This window comes from Geotrypetes seraphini, chromosome 10 (genome assembly GCF_902459505.1).
Source record: "Geotrypetes seraphini chromosome 10, aGeoSer1.1, whole genome shotgun sequence".
Classification (NCBI taxonomy): Eukaryota; Metazoa; Chordata; class Amphibia; order Gymnophiona; family Dermophiidae; genus Geotrypetes; species Geotrypetes seraphini.
In genome coordinates this window covers 78,148,916-78,170,747 of record NC_047093.1, presented here as the reverse complement: position 1 = coordinate 78,170,747, position 21,832 = coordinate 78,148,916, and the positions used below count along the sequence as shown (strand labels likewise).

The 21,832-nt window shown below is 42.3% G+C and overlaps 1 protein-coding gene across 4 annotated transcripts in view; it reads right to left on the bottom strand.

The window, feature by feature from the left end:
• DENND1A (DENN domain containing 1A) overlaps positions 1-21,832 on the bottom strand; it is a 994,598-nt gene that overhangs the window by 11,162 nt on the left and 961,604 nt on the right. The window lies entirely within an intron of this gene.

Genomic DNA, 21,832 nt, shown 5'->3' with positions numbered 1-21,832 from the left:
CTTCAGATCAGAAAAAGAAGGGTTACCTTCAAAAGCTAATCAAAAATGTATTTTATTGTAAAATATTTTTATTACATGCCATCTAAACCCCCCAAAAACAGATCTCCAAGTCAGATGCTCAATTATAGTAAATAGAACAAATATCTTTGTATAACTAACAACAACCCAAATCAGGCAATGAATATTCTATTAAAAAATCCCCCCCTTTTTTCTCTACTAGCAACCTCCCCTCCGATATACTCCAAGAAACTGGCTGTGTTTTTACACCAGACTTGGGCAAAAATTATCCCCTTCCTATTCCTCCTAGAACCACCCCCCTCCATTCTGATCCCCTGCTGCAATAAAAATTAATAGTTTAAGACCCCACTGTGTGCTCTATGAGATATAGATAACCCCTTTGACTCCCAAATAGCTAATCAAAAACTGTATTAAGTTAGTCCAATAAAAAGCATATCATCAAATTTTCTTGTTAGATGTTTTGTTTCTATATATTAAAATTACAGTGGAGAGGATGAGAATGTCAAGGTGAGAATACTGCCCTTATGATGAGTGCCTCTCTACAGGTTCAAAGCTTTAAGCTCCAACTGCTAGGGTATGTGCATGTTAACTTATTTAGGAATATCTTGAAGGTACTATGAGGATAATTTTCAAAGGCATTTCTGCAAGTGAACCTCTGTTCTGTGTATAGAAAAGGTTCTTTAAAAAATTCCTAGCCTATGTGCAAATAAACATATGTGAAATACTCCTCCACACATAAATTTATACATTCATAGGGAAGTCATTTTTTGGGGTGGGGTTGGGCATGGGATAACATTAATATGCCTACTTTTTTTATTTCCAAAAGTATGCATATAATTTTACCTGGATAAAGTACTCACAAAAATAGCAGGCAAATCTGTAAGAATAGTTTTGCCAAGGGAAGTTTCCTCAGTTATAAACATGTATCATATGAGAATGCTTGTATAAAGGGTAATATCTAGCCAACTACTGAATATCATGGAAAATATTAATTATATTTTGTCAAAATTTTACTTAGTGGGAAAGATGAAACTTTTATTTTCATAATAAAGCTGGTGCGCTTTTTGCTGTGAAAATCTTGTTATATTTTCAGTAGTTAATCCTAGGATACAAATGTATGAACATTTTGTTATAAAGTGTTCAAAAGTATTATAATCAACGAATGAACAAAACCAATGCTAGATTAATAATCTAACCCTGACTGAACTCCATGTTTTCTACAATTGAATTGTAATAAAATAAAGGAAAACTATTTTTGTAAAAAAAAGAACACAGCATGCAGTGGTAAGTGTAGGTGGAAGATAAGAGGTAGGAGAAATGAGCAAGGGGGCAAGTGAGTGTTGCTCAGTGACCTGCTGTACCCTACCTTGGGTGAATCTCTTTATAAAGGTGGTTAAATAAGTACATATGAAACTTTAGAGAGGAGGGCCAAAGAGCAATGCTTGTAAGCCAATGTGTGAAGAGAAGCAATATGACAAGGCTTCCAAGACGTCTAGCGACACCAGTCCAAAGTGGCCATACCTCCAACTAGTAAGAGTACAGTTGGGTGGTTCACTGTTTTTGGCAGCTTATTGGAGTACTCCAGATCTTGATGGTAAGGCATGGAAGGAGGCCTAGGTGCAATGCCTCAAACCCTGGTGTCATTTAGGAGACAATTCTATGACTGGATGCCTCTGTTTAGGCACCTTGATGCCACACAGTGAGAGTCTATTTTGCTATTGAGACAGACATGGGGGAAGCCACTGCTTGCCCTAGATTGGTAGCATGGAATGTTGCTACTATTTGGGTTTCTGCCACGTACTTGTGACCTGGATTGGCCACTGTTAGAATCAGGAAACTAGGCTAGATGGACCATCAATCTGACCGAGTATGGCTATTCATATATTCTTATGTGCAATAGTATCTGGGTGCCCAAAGGACAGAATGTTAGTGTAACCCTGCATCGGCACACCTTAACATTTACATGCTCAAGTTACAGTCACAGACCTGGAATACTGAATGCAGCAAGAGCATGCATAGTTTACTGTATTCTGTAAATTGCACATATTAAGTGGCAGCACTGCCCAGGCCTCGCCCTTTTGCAGTTACGCACTATGCTACTTACATGTGCCCTTACAGAATAGCACTTAGTCAATTTGCTATTGCCTATATGTGTGCGCTAATCAACGAAAGTGCTGGTATTTTGTCAAGTGGTACAAAAATACAGGTGTGTTAAATTATATGAGGACGCACAACATATAATATGCTCATATAATGATTCAAAATGTTGTGTGATCGTGGCACCGAGGTACCCCCCCCTCTTCAAACCCAGCATGCACCATAAAAGAGAGGGAAAAAGCCTCAGACTAATGTAACAGTATAGAACCAAAAGGTACAAATCAAAACTGCTTTTGATACTTTCACTGGAAAAAAAAACTCCCTCACAGAACAGCTCAGGCTTAGAAAAGGGCAAAGTCACCCGGAGGCACGTTCAAGAACTTAGCTGACAAAAGACGACTTGAGAGCCTTTTGGTTCTATACTGCTACATTATAGAATTGTGGGAAAGTTTAGGAAAGTTGTATCTCCATTTGTTATATTATTGCATTTTTCTGTTTCTAGCTGCATTTTAAAAAAAAATATATTTTATTGCAATCTAACCATAATTCACAAGAATACTCTTGGATCAATTTGGACCGTTTAAGAATTCAGAGAGCCTTCAAAACACCCACCATCAACAGTTCAGTAAAGTTTGGCAAGAACCATCTTTTATTGGCTTCACAACATAAAAATAAAACAAGGTTCAGCTCTCAAGCTGCCATGCAGAGTCCATAAAAGAGAAAACCAAAAAGGTACAAAAGAAATAAAGTCATTGGTGTCAGAATGCTGCCATAAACAGTTCCAATAAATGGTTCAAAAGAAACTCCCAAAAGACTCTCTCAGTTCCAGCAGTTTATACAATGTCTTGTTCAGCTTCTTTTCTCAGCAACTATACAGGAAAAATGGACTCGAGCAAAACTGGCAAGTTTTTGTCCCAAACAGTTTCGGCTTCAGCAAGCCTTCACGCCAACTGAACAGTTCATAACAAAACAAACAAACAAACAACCCAATTCTTCTTGAAAACTCTTACTTTGGCTTGTATAGTTCACAGCATAGCTTGCCCCCTGTGCCAGGGCCCTGGGCACCGGTGCATCTGGTGCTGGCTGGAGAGTGGCTTCATGTGTTGGAATTTTAAACAATAAACCTTCTTTTCCTCCGCACGAAAAGAACACAAAGCTCCTACACTCTCTCTGGAATGGTGCTAGCCCAGCCTCCAACTCAACAAGGGAACCCCCCACCCCTCAAAAAAGTCAGGAAAACTTCCACTGCATTTTCCACAAAGGATTGAGTACCACAGTCCTTGACTAAGGTTACCAGCCAGCAAAAGAAAGCCTTTTTCAGCTTCTACAAAAAACACAGTTTGCAACTGATTAGCAAGCAAAGCATTACTTCCCACTTGCTTTCATAGAATAGCACACATCCATTTCCTGCTGTTTCTGGCTTGTCAAGTTTATGTCCGGCTCTAGTTCCATGAGCTGGTCCTCCTGGCTCCCTGGTCCAGCCTCCTCCAACTCCACGGCTACCGGTTCTTCCAGCCCATTCAGAACTCTTAGCCCTTTGAGTTCTCTCTGTCTCTGGAGTTTGGCATTTCTCTCCTCTAACTGTTCTGCTTTCCTAGTTAAAAAGGCACAGCCCTGCCCCAAACCTTTAGGTGCAGGAGTTTCCCTAGTGGCTCTCCTCCTCCCTCCCTGGTGACTAAAGGGAAAAATTCTAGGGTGACGTGGGCTGTGGAATGCAGGTAGTCCTGTGCTCCTACTCCCTGTAAAGGTTTGGACAGGAACAACCTCAGGCTAAACAAGATGTAGTTTAAACTGTGATATGGTGTGGGTGTGGGTGTGGGTGTCAGACTCAAGTGTATGCACTGCTTCAGGGACAGGCATGGGCTGCTTATTACAACATCTTGCTAATTCAAGATGTCAGATCATTTTTGAACAAAAAAAGATAGATGTCTTGTGGTTTTGAAAATGGACATTTTCTCTACTAGATTTTTGGACATCTTTCCCAAAACGTCCTATCAAAAATGCCCCTCCATGGTTCTAAAGGGTATAGAGTCCTGGATTTAATATACAGTACTGCCTTTCTATGGTACAATGAAAGGCAGTTTACATATGCATGTATTTTTATTTGCAGCTACTTTCTCTGTTCATACACTGTATATGGTAGTGCAATACAAATAAGAATAATATAATCATATAAATTTCATTTTTGATTTTCTGTGCATGCTTTGATGCCAACTCTCAGCGCTGAACTACTATAGGAAGTCGGGTTTGCTGATCTTCATAATGTATATGCTGCATTTTTTATGTATGGTTTATTAATTTTGATATACTGCCCTTCCTGTATCTATCAGATGGTAGTTTACAAAATACAAATTCTGGAAAAAATAATGCTATTTAATTTGCTAGGACAGAGAAGAAAAATGGCAAAGGGCAGGGAAGTTGTATGTAGTATCCACCCATCCCAGGAACAACAACACTATGCTGTACTGCAATTAGGGTAGGCCTGCTGGAAGAGATAAGTTCTTAAAGCTGCGTTAAGATTTATAAAACTGTCTTAACAGCAGCCCACACTGATTGCCGGCTGCAGCGGTATTAGCTCTGATGCCCATAGGAATTCTATGAGTCTCGGAGCTAATACCGTTGCGGCCAGCGATAAAAAAGCCTAATGTGGCTTTGTAAAAGGAACCCTATATTTTAAGCCAGAGATGTGATTAATGGTGATAATTTATCTTTTTAAAGGGTTTCTTGGATGCTACTAAAAAATAAGTTGTTTGCAACTCTCTAGATCACTGCTTTTCAACCGCCAGTCCGTGGATCAGTGTCGGTCCGCAGAAATTTCCTGCCGGTCTACAGGGCTGGCGCTTGCATCAGGCCCGAGAAAGTGTTCTTCAACTGTCGGTCTACGGTGCAATCGATGTGGCGTTATCTTCAGGCCAGTTCCCTCTTCCTCACTGCCGCATTGCACAAAGTCGTAGGCAGTGGTTCCTACACGCGTCCTGCGCCTAAACCGGAAGTCTTCTCTCTGATGTTGCAACTTCAGAGGGAAGGCTTCTAGATGAGGCGCGGGATACACGAGGAGCTGCTGCCTGCGGCTTTGTGCACTGCGGCAGTGAGGAAGAGGGAGACGGCCCGAAGATAACACCGGGGGCGGCATAAAACGGTAAGGCGGGAGCAGGCCAGAAGGTAAGGGGAATGATTTTATTTTTAAATTTAGTGATTGAATTGTGTCAATTTTGAGAATTTACATCTGCTGTCTGTATTTTGCACTGTTCAGGAAGAAATGCATTTGTTTCTTTTTCTCTGGGATTGTACTGCATGCTGAGTTTTGCATCGTAGGGTTTGTTTGTATATATTAGTACTTTTAGTTTTTGGTCCCATATTTGCATGGGGTTATCTGTTTTCTGCTAGGAATGAATGTTGAGAAGCATATAGTGTGCTTTGTGTAGTTTAATTTTGTGATTAACCATTATGTGTTGTTAATAAGATTATATTTTGTGTGTGTATATATATATATGAAAAATGAATGGAAAAAATGGCGTTACAATTATGGGGGCGGGGTCTGGGTAGAGATGGGCAGAATCTGGCCCACGACTTAACCCAGTGTTCTTCAACCGCCGGTCCGTGGACCAGTGCCTGTCCACAAAATAATTCTTTTATTTCCGCCAGCCCAGAGGTGTCAAAAGATTGAAGAACACTGCTCTAGATTGATAAGTTTGCTAAATGTTTGCTTGAAACCTTAGGGTTGGTTTTTGGGCTATTAATTTTGTAATATTTTGAGTGATTCTACAGTGATGTATCCATACAATTTTGTTATTTTATTCACTTCTCAATCAATATTTTTGGGACTTAAAATTAAGTACATGATGCTTTGCTATCCATAGTACTGTATAATTGCAGAGGATAGAATTCTCTAAGTATGACTAGATGTCAATGAATAGAACTATTATCAGTTTGTAATCACTGCTGACATTCCTTGCTACTTGGACAAGAAAGGAACAGGCTAAAACATTCTGGAGTCGATATTCAAAGCAATATAACTGGCCAATTCAGGGCTAACTAGTCATTATCAGTATCACTTAACTGATTAGTACCACTGAAAATGACCAGCTTCTATTTTAGAAGTGTTCCAGGAATGGAGTCGGCTTTTGGCTGTTTTAAGTGCTGATGTTCTGCACTTAACCCGTCAAGGTAACCGCATAAATAGGACTGTATAAAGGCCAGTCCTATCTTTATATGGTAAACCATAGCCAGTTAAGTGCTGAATATCTAATTTAACCGGCTATGGAAACTTGAAATTGAATGCCAGAGCCCAAACGTGGCCTAACATTGAATTTCCATGCATAAAGGCCAGTGGTCAAAAAACGCTGGGCACTTCTAGCTGAATATCAATCCAAATTTATATTTTTGATTAGTTTGTTACCATGCAATAAAAGCATTGTTTTTTTTCTCCACATTAACCAGTTTCATAGACTGCCTCTATAGTCTTATCTCCTCAAAACTCCTACTCATTAGGATATTTTTATTTCTATTGGTTTGTTGTTTGTTTTGCAGATCTACAACTTTGGGAGTTGCACATCGAGGGTTGCTGTGATATGTAAGCCATGCCTGTAGATTTGAAATGAAAAAAAAAAAAAAATCATGTCCATCATGGCTACAACCCTCATCATCTCCACAATACTATACTAACTCCTGTCTACCTAATCTCTATACCAAGTTTTCATGCAGATGACTTGCTGATCTTTTTCTAATGTTTAGCTTAACATGTCCTCTGTTAGCAGTAGCATGTGACAATACTGACAGCAGTGCCTGCTCCTTTTTAAAATATCACGTCAGACATACTGTGCCAGATAGCTGGGGATGTGTTTCATGGCTCTGTGTACTATTACCAAGGTATGAGTTTAGGTTTTAATGAGGAAGATCTGCAGCGTGAGAGTTCTCAGTGTGTCAGAATGCGTGGACAAGCCGGTATCACATCACAGTGGCCAAAACTGAAATGCTGACAAAAGTGGGTATTTCAAATTTAATTGACACTTAAACGTACTTGAGATTAAAGAGAAAACACACTTGCTGAGGATTTCAAACATTAATGAAGGATACTCTAAGACAAGATTGGTTTCTGTTTTTTATATTATATATACTGTATAAATGATCACATAACTAATATACATATAAACCACACAAAAAAATCTGCATGAGTTATAAGACTATCTTTATCTGTATATTCAGCTAGCCTATCTACATAAGTCAGACCACTAAATATGCAGATGTATATAGATAAATTACCTGTATAAAATTAGACCGCTTAGTTTTTCATTCAGACATATGGATACAATAAGGTAACTGCAAAATATCACAGTTATGCAGATACAGGGGCATAATAAAAGAAAGTCTAAGTCATTTTTTGGCCTAAGGCATTAAGCGCCCAAAGTAGGCAGCAGGGAAATGTTCATGCTCAAAAACAACATCCAAAATGTGTTTTGTTTTTTTCGAGAATGGCATACCTGTACATTCAGATGTTTAATCGCCCCCCCAAAAAAATCACTCAAGTCCCAAACGCCCAAAAAAAGACCTTTTAGGCTTGGGAGGGACCAATCTTTCACCTAAAACCATGATTCTCTAACCAGCATCTTTCAAAAGCGTTGGTTAGAAAATCGTGGAACCGTCCCCCCCTCCCTCCAATGATCGCGGCACTCCAATGATCGCGGCAGGAGAGATGCCCTGTCCCTCCTACTCGGCACCCATGAACCCCCACTCACAAGTTTGCCCACAGGAGGGATGCCCAGACTGGTCTGTTCTATAATAAACATATCGATGAACATGATAACATTCAATTAACTGATCAAAACAGATACCAAAACTATGTGCAACCCACACTAATATTATATAGCATATGGAGCTACTTGCATATCCTGCTGTCAAGCAGAGACTTAGACCAGAGTTTACTTGCATGCTGTTGTGTTATTGTTTTTTTTTGGGGGGGGTTCTCATTTTATCTGAGAGATAGAGAAGTCTCCAAAGCCAGACTGACCACGAGGCAGAAGTCAGGCGAAGCCTTCTTACAGGGTAGGGCTTCAGGACTACTAGACATATCTACAAGAAAAAAAACTGAGGTAAGAACCTAATCTTTCTTTCTAGTGCAAAGTGTCTAGTAGTCCTGAACTGTAGGGACATACCAAAGAAGTTCCCGAGTCTAGGGCAGGCCCACTGAGTCTGCCTTCAAAACAGAGGACCTGAAAGTGGCGTCTTTTCTGGCTGCTAGGTCTACTCTATAGAACCAGGTAAAAATATGAAGAATAGACCATGCAGCTGTTGTATAGAGTTCCTCGGACAAAACTGCCTGAGTCTCCACCCATGAGATAGCAATTCATCTGGTGGAGTGCACTTTCAATGCGATTGGCGGCTACTTACCACAGTTCACATACGCAGAGGTAATGACCATTTTAATCTATCTGGAAATCGAGGTCTTAGACATCGGCCTTCCTTTCTTAGTCTGACTGATCAGAATAAAAAGGTGATATACGAGAAACTCATTGGTAACCTAGAGCAGGGGTAGGCAATTCCGCTCCTCGAGAGCCACAGGCAGCTCAGGTTTTCAAGATATCCACAATGACTATGTATGAGATGGATTTGCATGCACTGCCTCCTTGAGATGCAAATTTATCTCAAGCATATTTACTGTGGATATCCTGAAAACCTAACCTGACCTGCCTGTGGCTCTCAAGGACCGGAATTGCCAACTCCTGACCTACCCCTGACCTAGAGGTACTGGAGAAGCACTTGCTTGACATACAGCAAATGCAACGCTTTATCCTTTCTCTTAGACCCTGTAGGTGAAAAGCAGGCAAATGGACTTCCTGATTGATGAGGAAGGCAGAGACTACTTTTGGCAAGAAAGACAGAACCATGCACAAGGAAAGAAAGCACTCCTTCCGTAATTTTAAGGAAGTGGCTCCCTACAGGATAGAGCTTGTAACTCGAAGACTTGTCTTGCCTAAGTAAACCACCATCAGAAACACAGTCTTGACCATAAGATCCAGAAGGGAAGCCTCCTGTAAGGGTTCATACAGAGCTCTACTGAAACCTTGCAATATGGTGTTAAGATTCCAGGAAAGGTATGGGAGATGCACCAGAGGGTGCAACCAAGAGCCCCTTTAATGATCCAGGCGACATCTGATGAGAAGCCAGAGAGCTTATTTCTCCTCATGATCAGAAACAGGAAAGGCCTGCTATCTGCACATTCAGCGATCCAACCAATAGACCCTTTTGAAGTCCCTCTTTCAAAAAGTCCAGAACTACTGAAACCGGAGATCTTAAGGGCTCTACATCAGCCACATCATACCAGCGAGGAAAGGACTTCTGGGCCTCAGTAAGAATGCCACCATCAATGCCTTCTTAGCTCTAAAAAGAGTGGCAATGACCACGTCCGAGTAACTCTTACTTGTCAGGGCAACCCACTTAAAGCCATGCCATAAGCACAAAGAATTTTGGATTCTCTATAGGGGCCAGTTGAGAAGATCCACTTGGATCATCAGTCTGAGGCCTTTGAACCTTTGAAGGTGGACTAGATCTACATACCATGGTCTATATGGCCAACTGGGTGCCACTAGACCTGCCAACCACGGACGACTTGCAAACTTGTGAATGAGTTATGAGGGAAACACATACAAAAGCCCCTTCTCTAGCCACAGATGGACTAATACATCCAACCCTGCACCTCTAGGCTCGTATCTTCAGCTGTAAAAGTAAGTCGCTTTTGTGGTTACTGCTGAGGCCATCAGATCAATCTGAGGATACTCCCACTGCCAAACAATGGAGCTGAACACCTGGGGGGACAGAGACCATTCCCGCAGGTTGAGAGTCTGCTGACTGAGACAGTTGGTCTGCACATTTTCCTCTCCCACTATATGCATGGTTGATAGAGCCTGCAAATGAGCTTCCACCCCCCAAAAGAGGAGTTGAGCTTCTAGGTGTAACGGAGTGCTTCTGACTGCTTTGCCTTCCAGAGATTTTCAGTGCCCACAGAACTAGCTGAATAGCTCTGAGTTCTAGGCAATTTATGAACCACTTTTGCTGTGCCAGTGACCAACAACCCTGAACAGGTTGACCATTGTAATGACACATCCAACCATAGAGGCTGCATCGGTTGTTAGTTATCTCCCAGGAAGAAATGCAGAGAGGCATGCCCCTTGAGAGGGAAGCTATCTGCAGCCACCACCAAAGGCTATTCCTCACTCCTGGTAACCATGGAAACAGTTGCTAATGTGAATCTGTCCGAGGAGACCAGTGTGAAAGGAGTCTTGGAGAGGTCACATATGCTACCACCATCGACTCTGGAACCTGCAGGTAATGTAATGCTTTGGGAGTCGGACTCTGTGTTAGGGCCAAAAACTGCTTCTGGAGCTTCAATCTGCATGGCTTTGGAAGCAAAACCTGGTCCAAGGCTTTGTCGAACAAAACTCCCAGGTAGTCTAAGTTCTGGGTCAGCTCCAGCTGATTCTTCTTGAAGTTGACTATCGTTCCCAGGTCCTGAAGGAGTTGGACCGTTCTTGAAACTATCCTTTCTCTTTCCTTCCTGGACAGGGCTCTGATTAGCCAATTGTCCAAACATTTGTGCATTTTCCTTGCCTTGTGGAGGTGGGCTGCCACCATCAAGACTTTGGTAAAGGTGCAAGGTGCCGTTGTTAGGGCAAAGGGGAGCACAGAGAACTGGAAATGCTGCTCCATCACATGAAACCGCAAACACCTCCTATGGACCAGAAAAATGGGAATGTGGAAATAGGCTTCCATCAAATCAAGGGAGGCAAGAAATTCCCTCCAGCGCCACTGTCACTATGAATAACTAAATGGTCTCCAACTTGAGATCTAGAATTGGCCTCCAGTCATCTGAACCTTTCTTTGGCACGATGAAATATCTGCCCAAGCCCAATTCTTCGTTTGGGACTGGTTCTATGGCAAGAAGATCCAGTAACCTTTACATCATTGCCCAGACTCTGAGGGCTGTCTCTGGCTGGTCAGCTGGGGAATCTACAAAATGTCTGGAAGGGAGGCACAACTTCTAGGACCCAACGGTCTGCGCCAATCTGAACTCAGACCGACCAATAGGCTGATAGCCTGCCCCTATCCTGGCGTCATGTGCTTTCTTGGAGGCTGGAGAGGTATGAGAGCCACTGCTAAACCTGTGCTGTGACCCCTGAAAGGACCTCTGCATTGCCTGGCCTCCCACATAAGGACGGAACCTTCAAAAGACTCAAAAATTCCCATGTCCCAGTCTCCAAGTCATCTGTTTGGCAAGGCAGAGTGATGGTCTGTAACACTAGCCAACAGGTCATCCAGACCCTTCCAATTAGCATCTACCCCTGAAAGGGAAGACTGCTCAGTGTTGATTTAGAGGCTGTATCTCCTGCCCACTAGTCTGATCCAGAGCATCCTCTGAGTGGAGATAGCATAGGCTGACACTTTGCCCATGACTCTGATGATATTATTCAGAGCATCCTCTATATAATTCACTATAGGTAGGAGCATCTGGGGTCTTGTCTTCCTCTAAGGCCAGGGCTCGAGCCAGTTGGGTGTGGCAGGCACATGCCTAAAGGAAGCCAAGGCTGCTGCCTTAATTCCTCGGGCCAAAGCTTTATGGTCCTGATTATCCTTTAATATCACAGCTCCTAGGCAAGGAGGTTTGGTGACCTGTGCCATCAACGAATCCCCCTTCGGCTGAACAAACAGCTGCTGGAAATCTAGAGCAGCTAGGTTAAAGCTTTGACATCATCTTAATCACTCGCAGGGACCCCTCTGGCAAATCCCAGTAGTCCTTGACCAGCTTTGTGGTATCTGGATGCGAGGGAAAGCACGCGGGCGGAATAACTAAGATGCTCATAATTGAGCACTTTGACAAGGGGGCTGCAGGAACTTCCAGCTTCAATTCTCACAGTGAGGTAGATATAATGCCTGACAGCACAGAGGCTTTGAACAGTTGGCGCACTGTAGGGTCTTCTGCCTGGTCCAGGGCCATTACCGTTTCTGGACCACTATTCTTATGCAGAGAACCGGACAATGTTAGAGAAACTGCATCCTGGGACAATAACGGCATTGAATTGGACTTTCCATCCTTCCAGTCTATGTCACTGAACATCTTGGTCCAGGTCTGTGGCCTCTTTTGGTCGAGGCACATGCTGAGGGGAGAACTCCTGTGCCACAATCTACGTCACACTGAACGCAGATGCCGAGGATCCTCAGCAGTTCAAATAGGTCTTCCACATGAGGCTCACAAAATCCAGGGTGAAGCCTTACACTGGGGGTCTCTAGTACCCCAACAGGGAATCCCTGCAGGTCCTCCTATGCTCCGTTGCAACCACGTGTCTGTGCTTAGCCAATGTACCTTTGGAGGGCTCTAGAAATGGTCTTATCCCTTGGGAGCATGCCTCCTGCAGATCCACAACCTTGGAGGACTTAGAGGAGACACTATGTGTGTGACATTATCGTGTCGCATCTGTGCATGCTCAAAGGCCCTCTAGATGTGGCTCCAAGCTCAGTAAAGAAGAAGAGGTTTGTGTGGGGGTGGGGGTGGGGCAGGGCCACGTGTTCTCTTTTTTCCTTCAACAAATCTGGTAACCCTATACTTTGGAACAAGAAAGAGGGCAAGGCAGATGTCCAAAGCAACCAGGTAAACTTTATCATATAAATTTAACTATATATAGTCCCAACAAGGATCCAGGTTTCGGCAGAAAGAACTGCCTTCTTCAGGGGACAAAACAACTAAAAAATAAAACATAAAAGTGTAATCATAATGCAGTGATGTCATAATTGAGCATAAAAACATAAAACAATATTAACACACAAAATAAATATTAAAATTGAAAATGAAAGTACAAAAGTAAGAACACTTGACATTTATATAAGCAGTAAGAAAAGTATATAAAAATATATATATATTAATCTAATCTACAATTTCTGAGCCTAAAAAGGTCAAGGCAATGTATAATTCGAGTAAAGGCACAGAGGGGGGAGAGGAGTGGGAGGGAGGAAGGTCTTCTAGAGAGAGGTGGAGAGTAGAATTAGCAATATATTTTACATTGAAGATATTGAAATTTCAGTCAAGCAGGCTACTGATTGTCAATGAAGTATGTTGCCCCAGAAGAAAATTCTATAATATAATATAATATTCTATAATATTCTAGAATATTGATGAGTATAATATAATATCATTACTGTTATAGGTTAAGAAGGGATTTAAAATTTTTATTGTAATATTTCTGATGTTAATAGTGTATTTTCATATAGTTATTTTTTTTTTTTCGATTTTTCAAATGTATACATTGTCAAGTTCAAAATATCAATAAAGAAATTTAAAAAAAAAAAAAAAAGAAAATTCTTCAGTTTTTTTTCCCAAATTTGAGATAGCTGGGTTCAGTTTTGATAGCTGTCAGGTGGTTGTTCCAGATTTTTGCACCAAGGTAGGTAATAAGCTGCTGAATATCCATGCAAATATTTATAAACCTTTTCTTAAAAGTTTCTCAACGATTGTCTTTCCACTATTTTAAATTCATGCATTACTTCTTATATAATTTTTTGTGTTTTTCAAGCATTTTGTTTTAAAATCTGTTATGTACATTTATGTTGTCATTGCCTTTTAATACACCCAATGCTCATGTGCACAGCATTTTTTGTTGCATCTGTGCTTGCTCATAGAGACGACAATGCGGTAAGCTTTTGGTTTATATTTCAATTTCCATTAAGTTTTCTTATCTGCGTTGGTTGGGTTTTTATAACATTTGATAAATGGATTCCTTGCAGCACACTATACTTCCTGTGCTCTAGTGAATTAAACCAAATTTGTATGGCTTCAAAAAGTTATGCAACCTTTAAGTTTTACCCGTACGAGTTTCAGTCACTGTCTGCCATTCACACGGTAGGCATCTCATCAGTTTACTTTACACCAATGGTCCCCAACCCTGTACTGGAGAACCACCAGCCTGTCGGGATTTTGGGATAGTTCTAATAAATATGCATGAGAGATTTGTATATAATGGAGGTGTCAGGCATACAACTCTGCCCCATGCATATTCATAAGGGCTATCCTGAAAACCTGACTGGATGGTGGTCCTCCAGGACAGAGTTGGGGACCACTGCTTTACACTATAAGCAAATAATATACGCTTAAATATTCACCAAAGCTTGCTTCTTATATTGTTTTCACAGCTTCTGGACATATGCTGTACACACAGGTTCTTTCACTGTCGTAATTCATTATAAATGGTCCAGTTTTTTCAATATCCTGCATACTTGGTTTAGCACATTATTGGCATGTCGCTCTTCAACATTGCTTCATTTTTGCTATTATGAGTCCACTATGAACATCTCATAATAAGCACACTGTTTTTTAAATATATTTTTGTTTTGTATTATATATTGTTATATATAGCTCTTGTTTTTTTATATATTAATTTACTACATTCTTTTAGGTTTTAATCTCAGGGCTCCTTTTACTAAGCTGCGCTAGCAGTTTTAGCGCACTAGACACTAACGCCTCCATTAAGCTGGCGTTAGTTTTTGGCGCGTAGCGTAGGGTTAGCGTGCACAGCAATGTAGCACGCACTAAAAACGCTAGCGCATCTTAGTAAAAGGAGCCCTTAATTTATCACATTTCAACCTCATCAGGTATATCCTTTATTTATCATTTTATATTTTTATCACGTTTCTTCCTTTTAAGAAAAGGTTTATAAACATTCACATATTAATATATTTTTATATAATTTTCTTGCTTATTATATAAATATCAGGTGTTTTCACTTTTGTACTTTCATTTTTTATATTTTAATATTTGTGTTAATATTGTTTTATATTTTTCTCTGTGTCTCGGCTTTGAACCCTATACTTTGGGCCATGACAACAATAATGCTTCTTGACATTCATTCCTACTAGAACACCTGGCCTAGATCACAAATGCAGAACGCAGATAAACTTTATGCAAATACAGGACCACAAACTAAAAGTCCTAATATACACCAAAAAAACCTAAGATGCCAGACTCTGCATGCAGTACAACACAAGAGAAATAGAAACAAATGAATTTTTTTGTACAGTGCAAAATATAGACAGCAAATGTAAATTTTCAAAACTGACAAATTTCATTCACTAAATTGTAAATAAAATCATTTTCCTACCTTTGCTGTCTGATGATTTTATCTGTTTGTGCTCTTAACTGTGTTTCCAGAGACTTCTTATCCATTTGCTGTTTTTCTCTCCTTCTTCACTTTCTACCCTACATCCATCTTTGGCATTAACTTTTAATATTCAACTTTCTTCAATTTTTCTGCTTCCTTCTCAAATCTATTTCCCCATGTCTTCCCTTTCTTTCCCAAATATCCATGTGCACTATTTACTCCCTCCCTCTGTCCTTCTCCTCCTATCCATGTGTACCACCTCCTCCCTCTCCTCTCCATTCCTGTGTAGCATCTCCTTCCTCTCTCTCCCCCTCTGGTGTTATGACATCTTTCTCCTCTTCTTTCCACAGTCTGACATCTCTCTCCCTTTCTCCTTCCTGGCAGCTGCTCTTGCACTCTTCAGGCCTCTGGCAACATGAGTAAGGTAAACACACTGCCTTTGGTGGCCCAGAAGCTTTCCTTCTGCTACTGGAAAGAAAGAGGAGGTGCTGCTGTTGGGTGTATTGAAGGAGGAGAAAGAAGTCGCGGAAAGACTGAACATGTTCTTTTCGTCTGTATTTACGAACGAAGACACAACCAACATACCGGAACCTGAGCAATTCTTCAATGGAAATCAAGCAGAAAAATTAACATTCATGGAAGTGAGCCTTGAAGATGTGCGCAGGCAGATAGATAAACTAAAAATTGACAAATCTCCAGGTCCGGACGGAATCCATCCAAGGGTTCTGAAGGAACTAAAGGAGGAGATAGCAGAACTACTGCAGCAAATATGAAATCTATCCCTGAAAACAGGCATGATCCCGGAGGATTGGAAGACGGCCAACATCACGCCCATCTTTAAAAAAGGATCAAGAGGTGACCCGGGAAACTACAGACCGGTGAGTCTGACCTCGGTTCCCGGAAAAATGGCGGAAGCACTGATAAAAGAAAACATCGATGATCACTTGGAAAGAAACAAACTTCTGATAACCAGCCAACATGGTTTCTGCACGGGGAGATCGTGCCTAACCAACTTACTACACTTCTTCGAAGGAATTAACAAACAGATGGACAGAGGTGACCCCATAGACATCATATACCTTGATTTCCAAAAAGCCTTTGACAAAGTGCCTCATGAACGATTACTCCAGAAACTGAAGAACCATGGGGTGGATGGAGACGTACATAGATGGATCAGAAACTGGTTGGCAGGTAGGAAACAAAGGGTAGGGTTGAAGGGCCACTACTCTAACTGTAGGAGGGTCACGAGTGGTGTTCCGCAGGGCTCGGTGCTCGGGCCGCTGTTATTTAATATATTCATAAATGATCTAGAAACAGGGACGAAGTGTGAGATAATAAAATTTGCAGATGACACCAAACTATTTAGGGGCGCTCGGACTAAAGAGGACTGTGAGGAATTGCAAAGGGACTTGAACAAACTAGGGGAATGGGCGACAAAATGGCAAATGAAGTTCAACGTTGAGAAATGTAAAGTATTGCATGTGGGAAGCAGAAACCCGAGGTACAACTATACGATGGGAGGGATGTTATTGAATGAGAGTACCCAAGAGAGGGACTTGGGGGTAATGGTGGACAGGTCAATGAAGCCGACGGCACAGTGCGCAGCGGCCGCTAAGAGAGCTAATAGAATGCTAGGTATAATCAAGAAGGGTATTACAACCAGGACGAAAGAAGTTATCCTGCCGCTGTATCGGGCGATGGTGCGCCCACACCTGGAATACTGCGTCCAGTTTTGGTCGCCATACCTTAAGAAGGATATGGCGTTACTCGAGAGAGTTCAGAGAAGAGCGACACATCTGATAAAAGGGATGGAAAACCTTTCATACGCTGAGAGATTGGAGAAACTGGGTCTCTTTTCCCTGGAGAAGAGGAGACTTAGAGGGGATATGATAGAGACTTATAAGATCATGAGGGGCATAGAGAGAGTAGAGAGGGACAGATTCTTCAAACTTTCAAAAATTAAAAGAACAAGAGGGCATTCGGAAAAGTTGAAAGGGGACAGATTCAATACAAATGCCAGGAAGTTCTTCTTTACCCAACATGTGGTGGACACTTGGAAAGCGCTTCCAGAGGACGTTATAGGGCAGAATACAGTACTGGGATTTAAGAGAAGATTGGACATTTTCCTGCTGGAAAAGGGAATAGAAGGGTATAAATAGAGGATTATTGCTCAGGTCCTGGACCTGTTGGGCCACCGCGTGAGCGGACTGTTGGGCAAGATGGACCTCAGGTCTGACCCAGCAGAGGCATTGCTTATGTTCTTATGTGACATCAATCTACTGGACTGGAATGTTCTATTTGCGGAAATGGAAAGAAGTAGAGAGATTGTGGATGCCTTTCAAGAGGCTCTGCTCAGACAAATGGTGATGGAACCCACAAGGGAAAAAGCGATACTAGATCTGGTCCTCACAAATGGTGAGAATATCTCTAATGTTCGAGTGGGTGCCTACCTGGGAAATAGCGATCACCAAACAGTTTGGTTTGATATAACAGCTAAAGTGTAGGGTGGCCACACAAACTCAAAGTCCTAGATTTCAAACGTACAGACTTTAGTAAAATGGGAGCATAACTGAAGAGCTGTTAGGATGGGATGACATAAAGGAAGTGGAAAAACAGTGGTCTAAGCTGAAAGGAGCAATAAAAATGGCTACTGATCTTTATGTGAGGAAAATAAATAAAAACAAGAGAAAAAGGAAACTGAAATGGTTCTCTAAACTTGTTGTGGAGAAAATAAAGGCAAAAGAACTGGTGTTCATGAAATATAAAAATACCCAAGAAGAGGGGCATAGAAAGGACTACTGAATGAAACTGAAAGAAGCCAAGATACGTTTGGTGAAAGCGCAAGCAGAAGAGCAAATGGCTATGAATGTAAAAGAGGTAGACAAAAATTTATTCAGATATATTAGTGAAAGGAAGAAGAAAAAAAATGGAATTGCAGACTAAAAGATGACATGTATCGATATGTGGAGAGTGATGAGGAAAAAGCAAACATGTTAAACAAATACTTCTGTCCTGGGTTCACGGAAGAAGATCCTGGAGAAGGACCAAAATTGTCTGGCAAACTAAACTAAACTAAACTAAACTAAATCTTGGGTTTATATACCGCATCATCTCCACAAGTGGAGCTCGACACGGTTTACATGGTTTGGGATAGAACGGAACTCCAATGGAAATATATAAGTAAGTAAGAAGAGAAGTTAGGGCTAAGAGTACCAGGGAGGGGAAAAGGTTACATTTTGGAGAAGAGCCAGGTCTTCAGATGCTTACAGAATAGTAGAAGGGAGCTCAAGTTACGGAGAGGGGAAGAGAGACTATTCCAGAGCTGAGTGATTCTGAAGGGGAGGGAGGACCCAAGTTTACCAACGAGGGAGATGCCTTTTAAGAAGGGGTAGGACAATTTTAGTTTTTGCGTGGATCTAGTGGAAATTGGATTTGAGGAATTCCAGGATAGAGGAATAAGAGGAGGAAGGATGCCGTGGAGGATCTTGAAGGTTAGGCAGGCACATTTAAAGTGGACCCTGGAGATAACCGGAAGCCAGTGGAGCTTGGATAGGAGTGGTGAGACATGGTCAAATTTACTTTTTGAGAAGATAAACTTAGCCGCGGTGTTCTGGATCAGTTGGAGTCTATGGAGGCTTTTCTTTGTTAAGCTTAGGTAAATGGAATTGCAGTAATCCAGTCTGGAGAGGATGATGGATTGTACGAGGACGGCAAAGTGTTTTTGGTGGAAGCAGGACCTCACTTTCCTCAGCATGTGAAGGCTGCAAAAGCATTTTTTTATCAGGGAGTTGAAGTGGTCATTGAAAGATAGTGAGGAGTCAATGGTGATGCCCAGAACTTTGCTAGAGAACTCCAACTGTAGGGAGGAGCCTGTGGACAATGGGATGGAGGTGGGTAGTTGGTCTAGTTTAGGGCCGAGCCAAAGTAGTTTCGTTTTGGACTCATTCAGTTTCATTTGTACAGTGAGGGCCCAGGATTGAAGGTTGGTTATGCATGAGGAGATGTTTGCTGCGAGATTAGTGAGGTTCGCGTCGGTCTCGAGGAGGACCAGGATATCGTCGGCGTAAGTGTAAAGTATTTCTAGGGGGGATAGGTGGAGGAGATTCAGGGAAGACATATAAATGTTGAAGAGGATAGGAGATAGGGGGGAACCTTGTGGGACTCCACATGTTGGTTTCCATGGGGAGGATGAGGTGCCATTCTTGGTAACGGTGTAAGAGCGAGAACGTAAGAAGTTCGAGAACCAGTCAAGGACTGTGGAGCTAATGCCTATCTCGGAGAGTTGGAAGATTAGGATGTCATGATGGACAACGTCAAAGGCTGCAGAGAGGTCGAATTGAAGGAGAATGGCAAATTTTTTGTGAGAGTGAAGTTGTTGAGTCTTCGAGATTAGGGAGGCCAGGAGGGATTCAGTACTGAAGTTGGGTCTGAAGCCGTATTGATAGGGTAGGAGAATAGAGAATCTTTCCAGGTAGGATGAGAGTTGGGAGGAGACGATGGACTCTAGCAGTTTGGTCAGGAGAGGAATATTTGCTATTGGGCGATAATTGGATGGAATGGAGGGATCTAGGTCAGCTTTTTTCAGTAGGGAGGTCAGTGCAATGTGTCCCATTTCTGGGGAGAAGAGGCCTGATAACAGGGCAGAATTTATGAGTTTGGTGAGAGATGAGATGGCCTGTGCGGGTAATATCTCAAATAGATAGGATGGGAATGGGTCCAAGGTGCAGTTGCAGGATTTCAGTTTCAGGCAGAGCTTAAGGACCTGCGATTCAGATACTTGCTCAAAGGCAGTCCAGGATCTGTTGACTGGGATAGGGGTGGAGACATTTAGGGTTGGATTGGGGGTGGCGGACACCAGAGAGTTGTAGGAGACTGCGGGTGGGAAGGAGCTTCTTAAGGAGGTGACCTTTCCATTGAAGAAGTTTGCTAGTACATCGGCTGATGGGGAGGAGGGAAGTGTGGAAGGGTTGTTATTAGGAGTTAAGGAGCGCCAGATGTTGAACAGCATACTATTCTGGTTGTTTGATCTGGAGATCTTGTCACCATAGAAGTTTTTCCTTGCTTTTTTGAGTATATTGTTGTAGAACTTAATGTTGACTCTCCAGGTTTGTTTGTCAATGGGGGATTTAGATTTTTTCCAGATGCGTTCCAGAGATCGACATTTTTGTTTTAGTACCCTGTGGTATGGGAGGTACCAGGGGGCCTTACGGGAGTATTAGATGGATTTTGTGGAAAGCGGGGCGAGAGAGTGGTAGGTGGATTCTGAGAGAGTGATCCAGTTGTGCCAGTTGATTGCTGAATCAGCAGGCTTAGGATTGGATAGGAGATTGTCGAGAAATTTGGACCAGAATTGATCACTTGAAATTTTCTTGCGGAAAGTGATGGACTTAGAGGTATGGGGTGAGGTTCCAAGGTGTGACATGAAAATGGGGAGACAGAAGGCTCCTAAGAAGTGGTCGGACCAGGGAACGTGGTCCCAACGGATGTCATCGGTTGAAGTTTTGTAAGCCGTAAGATCGAGGAAGCTGATGAGGTCTAGTGTGTGGCCTTTTTCATGGGTTGGAGAGGAGGCAGGGGGGGAGAAGCCAAGAGAGGTAAGGAAGTTATTGAATTCGGATACATCTTTGCTGGTGGTGTCGTCAAGGTGGAGATTGATATCTCCACTACTGTCTTTGGAACTTGAGGAACGTGTTAGATAGGGTCTCGAAGACAAGTTCAGAGGAATTGCTCCAGGGGGTGGGCGGGCGATATAGTAATAAGATACCCAGTGGGTGTAGATGGAGCTCATCATTGACTGAGGCTAACATGTATTCTAGTGAGGGGTGCTGCCCTTTTCGAGAAGCTGTACATCAAAGAAAGATTTGTAGAGGAGTGCCAGGCCGCCTCCTTTTCGGTTTAATCTAGGAGAAAAGAGGCCTTGGTAGCCCTGGGGGCATAGCTCGTTTTGTGTAAATAGATCGTCTTTAGCGATCCAGGACTCCGTGATGCAGAAGAATCCAGGATCAGAATCTGCGAGAAGGTCTTTCAAAATTTGGGTCTTGTTGCATACGGATCTGGCGTTGCAGTAAAGTGTCGGGACTGGGGTAAGAGAGTCAAGGGCGTGGTCGGGAAGGTTGGCGGGGGGCACCGGCTTTAGAGAGGCAAGGTTGGCTTTGCGGGGTTTTTGTTTGTAGGAGTGACTTCTGGTGCGCATCAGCGTGGGAATTTTGAGGCCGGGGCAGATATTAGTGACATTTGGGGAGTCTAGTAAATTGGGGGAGTGAGGTTTCAGGCAGAGGGTGGTCTTAAGAGAAGAGCAGAGAAGGAGAAAAAGGAGCCAGAAGGGAGGCTTCATGGTGAAACTTGGGGAGCCTTTTAAGCTGGGAGGCAGGACTTGTTTGGATCATGTGTGAACAATTTGCTAGCAGGGGAGAGGCTTAGTGACAGTTGGGGAGAGTCTGGGTACTAGTTTAATGACTAGGATGTAGATTGAACAGAAGTCAGCACGGAATCAAGTAGAGGCAAAAAAAACAGGAGCAGGGTATGAAAAGGGTGTCAATGTTATTTTATTTTATTTTTTAACGTTTATCGGAAATGGA